Source organism: Panthera uncia, chromosome A2 (genome assembly GCF_023721935.1).
Source record: "Panthera uncia isolate 11264 chromosome A2, Puncia_PCG_1.0, whole genome shotgun sequence".
In the NCBI taxonomy this organism is placed as follows: Eukaryota; Metazoa; Chordata; class Mammalia; order Carnivora; family Felidae; genus Panthera; species Panthera uncia.
Window position 1 is genome coordinate 44,004,347 of NC_064816.1, and position 5,951 is coordinate 44,010,297.

The window sequence follows — 5,951 nt, forward strand, 5'->3', positions numbered from 1 at the left end:
GAGGTAACAGCATTAATCCATTAATCCACAAGTACCTGTGGGAGTATGGCTGTATTAAGTTCAGTGAAAGAGAAGTGCACAAGGCCAAAAGCGAATATTACATGGAGGATTCTAAGAGAAGTCCTTCGTAAAGAAGTGACATTTCAACCAAAATCTCAAGGGTGAGTGAAAGTTATGGAGGCACAGGGAGTGCAAGGGAAGAGCTTTGGAAGCCAAAGCCCAGAGGTTTGAAGGACCTTGATGGGTTTGAGGGACAGAGAAAACCAGTGTGGCTTAGAAAAGAAAAAAAGGGGGGGAGATCATAAATCTCAAACTTTCATTTGCCCATTCCTCCAAAGTACACTTGGAGTTTAGAGAAAACAGAATTACTAGTTAATATGAAGTTTGACAAAAGGAGACTGTGCATTATGCACGGAAGGGATGAGATGTGTTGAATTTAGTCAAGGAAGGGGGATGATGACAGAAGGCTTTGAATATCTGGAGAGAAATCACATAAGCAGGGATTCAGGAGTGGCTGAATTGAATGGTGTGCTAGTGCATGGCATGTTTGGACTGGCACACACCAAGCTCCAAGAGCTAAAGGGCACAGAGGAAGAAAGTCTCTACTTCATTTCTGTGTGACTCTTGGTTAAAGATATAATGTATGTGAAAGTGGCACATAATGTCTCGTAATTTAGTTTACCTTCTTTTATTTTCTGCTTTCTATTGCTTATTTTTCCCTTGTAATACAATCCCCTTTCATTATAGATGAACTCTTGATTAGGGCACTAGCTATTTGATAGCACATCACCTGTGTTGCCCACAGATGGAATTTTTTTTTAATACTAGTGTGGGGATGCCTTTAAAAATCCCTCTTGCTTGGAATGCAAATGCTTCATGTATGAAATATTTTTGTTCATGATCTCCATTATGTACAGCCACATCTGGCTGGTGTTAACATGAAAGAGGTGACGGATGTTGAGTGTTCAAGATCCTCCAAGAGATTTAGATGGTAAGTAATTTCATTAGTGCATAATGACCATAAAACCTAGTTGTTATTGATTTGTCCTCCATGGAGAGATCTACTTTTCTGCCTCATCTCAATCATTATGGTTCATAATGCAGAGATCATTTCAACACTGAGTTGCTAATGCATGCCCTTATAATAATTTGTGTTAGTTCCATCTTTGTATTGACATATAACTAAATTCAGACACTATCACCAAGTAGTTATCAAGGAGATAATAGTGGAGATAGTCACTTATTTTTCAGTAAGATGCAGAGTTAACCTTCCATTTGTACTGTGTTTTATGGTAGTACATCTCTGGCTCCACTGAGCCCTTTCATTTCATTTTTGTCTCTATGCCTCTTGAGATCTTAAGTCTTCTATACTAGACCTTTATGAGACAAACATCCAACTTCTCTCTGGTTATAACTTTACTCCCAAACTCCAAATGCCTGCTGGCTATTTTCACCCTAAAAATCACATCCCAGAAAGCTAAAAGGGAGGCACTGGTTTTTAGGATACAGAATGAGCTGTGGCTGTATGAGAGTATCCCATAGCCTTGTGCAGAGGAACAAAGCCTCCACAAACTGGCCCAGCAGAGAGAGAACTGGTAGAGAGTGCTCTCACCTTTCTCTTCCCACCCAATCACATAAATGGAGAAAGTCAACCCACTTTCAAAGTGAGGTCTTGCTCTTGCATGCCCCTGTCTTACTTTGGCAATCACTAGCATCAGAGTCAAACAGGCTCAGTGCCTTGATACTATTTTTAACTCTTCCTCCCCCATTTTTACATCTAGTCAGCTGTATATCTAATAGTTACCTCTCCACTTGTCAGTCTCTATTGTTTCCTAAACATGGCCCTTCTCTGTTCTTACCACCATGATCGCAGTTCCATTGCCTCTTTAGCTTAATGCGAGTGCTTCTTAATGGGTTTCCCTACATCCATTATGTACCCTCTCCAGTCTGTCTTACACACAGCTGATGGATCAGTGTTTCTGAATTATAGACATGATTCCCTAGTTCCCATTACAAGACATTTAGTGGTACCCACTTGCTGTGGGATTGTGCTGGATATTTTCTATACCCTTCCAGATCCACCCTACCCTTCTCCACTTTGCTTTGTACTCTGGGAATCAGACTCAGATGGACTGCATCAATGGGTCCTTTGCCATCTGGCTTCTTGTTGGCTTTTGCTTCTTGCAGCAGCTAGCCGAGGGGTGTGAGTCGGTACCTTAACCTTATCCATACCCTGTAAATGGTCCCTTTTCAAAACTCCCTTTTCAAAAACTCCTTTTTGAATGCACCATCTGTTTTCTGCTAGGTCTTAAACAAGGATAAGAAATGAAAGAAAACTCCTTAGTGAAGCATGAAAGGCCCTCCATATCTAGGTACCATCCAACCTTTCTATTTTGGTTTCTTTTCCTAGCTTGGCAGACCTTAAATCCCATTCAAAATGAAATAGTTCCCATTCCACGTACCTATTCAAGCTCTGCTGCTTTGGTGCCTTTACATCCAGGGTGTGCTTGTAAAAGTTTGACAGCCAGCTTTCCAAAAAGATAAGTTCTGATTTGTAGTGTTCACCAATTCCTGTGGTGTAAATACACCCAACCAGGACCAGTTTTTAAGTGACTAACACGATGTTTCTGAACGTGGATTTGGAAAGAAATGCTCACAATTGACTCAGGACACCACTGCTTTGCACACACCTTCCCCTTCAGCAAGGATGCCCTGTTTCCTACCCCATGACCCCCCAGGCCTTACATAGAATTGCTGCTCAGTAAGCCATTCTGGTTGATTTCTGTCACTCCTGTGGGCATTTGGAATGGTACTGAATCATGAGCCATGCTGATGGTAATAATTCTTAATCTTGAGGGCTGACATGGGTGCTAGTTAGATTTTTGAGACTTAAAAGCCCTGAAGCAAAAATAAGCTGTATATTTTATGCCAAGTTGTCAAAGCTTACTACTTAAAGTTGCTTAATGCTCCAAGAAATTGATTCTCATTTGCTGGTCTTGTTTTCAAATGTGGTCTTCATTATCCTCATTTAAATATAATTTGAAGTAATAAACCACCATTTAAATAGATTTCCTTTCTATTATAACAATTTGAACATTACACAATTTAAATTGTGTCCTCTTAAAGCTAAAACTCTACAGAAAACTTTTACGGTGCATGTTAGTCCTAGATGGAAAAGATTGCACTGCAATTTATTGAAATTGTATTTTCTTAAGAAATAGGCTTTTTGTGAAATCTACCTTTCTAAGAGATAACTTTAATTTTATTTCATTAACAAGATGATTCCTGTAGTTAAAGTTTTAAAAAAATAACTGCAATTTCTATTAGAAAACTAGGAGGTAAAATAATAAAGATGATCTTTTAATATGTGTTATGTTAATCATTTATGTTTTAATGGTTATAAATGCCAATATGGATATTCAAAAATCATTCTATTTTTACTTTCAATTTAACAAAACACGTGAATTGAAGAAAGACTATAGAAAGCGTTATGATTTATAATGCCTGCTGGCATTTTAATGTTCTCAGCTGTTCTTTTGCACCATTTGATTACACAAAGTCTAAACTGTGTAATTAAGGACCATCCCACTAATGTGCTCTGGTGGATTTATGGCGTCCAGGTCATGAACGATCTGAGCACTTTGAGTATTGGACCATTAGTTTCAAATGCATACTAACATAGGGGAACATGCTGGCATCAAGAAGAACCTATAATAAGAAGCAATTTCAAATTCAGGGAGGTAGCTTTCACCTGATTTTCATTTACCAAAACAATTGAAAAACCTTGATTACCAGAAATTCTAATTAACTGGAATTTTTTCCTCTGGAGTGCACTTCTAGGAGAAAAGGGAAAATTGTAAGAAAATAAGTTAATAATCAAGACTTTACACTGGGGGAAAAAAAAAGGATTTCCAATAGGAGTTCATTATCAGGGTTTAAAGGAAAATGCCTTAAAGAAACCTAAAGCACAACTACCTTTATCAAAGACAAGAAAATGGATACTAAAGATTGAAACTAAAAGATTTCTAGGAAACCTTCAGCTACCCAGAAAATTAAATGTGCAAATTCCCTGAGCTTAATCTTCCAGCTAACCCAGGTTTTACTCTTCAGGTTAGTTTTCTTGTGTGTACTTAAGAGAATGCTGTATGCACTCACAGTCTTTCTGGAGATCCAATAAAACAATTGAAGCAGGTAGTATCACAGAAAAGGCTCTGACTTCAGCACACGACAAACTGACATTTAATCTCTGCTCTTTGACCAATTAGCTGTGGGAATTTTGATAGGTCACTTAATCTCTGAGCCCTGAAGTCATGTGTAAAATCAGAATATTCACATCTACCTCCATTGGGTGCTGTGAGGACATAAAGCACTTTGCCTGGCACTGCCCCTTTTGTTAGTATCCTCTCTCTATCCCTGTCTTTTGGCAATTGTGACACTCCCGCAGAGAACGACTGCAGCCCCAAGCTTTCAGAGAGAAGGTTTAAATAGGCAGGCACACTTTTTACTATATTCATTCTCTCCCGATGATGAAAAAAAAATCAAGTTCTTTAACTCCTTTATTAGAACAGTCATATAAAAAGAATTGAGAGAAGCAACTTGACACCAAGTTTATTTTCAGAGTTCAGGGACAGATGGCTTTATTTTCCTTCTTTAAAAGAGATGACATTCAGTAGAGATACAACATACTTGAGGTCTATCAAGTCTAAGGGCAAATACTGTCATTTACCCGAACAGGGCTGTCTTTAACCTTGAGTAGCAAGAACTTTAAAGCTAAATATATGTACATTTCCATGTATCAGTCTCCACATTTTAAAAGAACATTTTAATGTGGAAGGAATATGTTTTTGACATTTTCTTAGTCTAATGCTTGAAGAGTGCTTAGTCTCCTAATTGGCAAATACTAAGCAGTCAGACTCTTCAGAGAAATACCAATAGATCAGAGCTAAAAGTATAGCCTCCCATCTTAAGGACACTGGATATTTTATTTTTTTTAAGTAAAAATTACATTAAAATATCAGATAGTTAATAAAGATTATTAGTGGATTAAAAAATATAACAAAAGATGGTATAGAACTCTTTCTGAGCAAAGAAAAACCATAAATATTCTGAAAATGATGTGAACATGTTTGCCATTTTCTTGATGAGAAGTTATTTTCAGTATTATGAACTAAACTTTAATTTGGTCTGGAAGCAAAAGCAAATCTAGTATAATTTAATGGAACTGCTTTGCTGGGTTAGCATCCAAAACTCTTTGGTATTGGTATTAGCAGGCTACGGATTGGCACTTTGAGTACCAACTAGGACAAGTCTGGTTTTTCACGGGTCTATCTGTAGTTCTGAATGTATAATCGAGAACCATTGTAGCAACTGGCTCCTTATGACACGTTTATTAACGTGGCATGGTGAAATCTATGTCTGCAGTGAAAATACTAAGCAATATACTGTGAAGTACTTAAAAAGAAGTAATGAAACTGAGCCTTCTAGGCATATTAAGGCTGCCAAACTGAAGAGTTTACATTTATTTAACATTTAATCATGTCGGTAATTACAAAGCAATTACTTCATATAGACCTATTATGGGAGGAGAATTAAAATAATTTGTAAAAAGAATAAAAGTAATTGATTTCATGGTAGTTTTTATATCACTACACTTGCTGGTACTAAAAAGGAGCAATAAAAATAGCCCAGTTGTTCATTCATGTTTTGTTCTGTTTAGCCTTCTGTCACTTTCTCAGTTCAATAATGTTAAATTGCTACTTTACGATTCCAGCTATGCAAATAGCAAATTTCTTACAAAGAAAGAAAACGATTCAAACTTTCTTGATCCTACAAGTGATTTGAACACAAAACAAAATTTTTCTCCTGGCCCTACTTTGCCTGTCATAGAATCTCAGGTATGTTTTGTTTTATTTTATTTTATTTTATTTTATTTTATTTTATTTTATTTTATT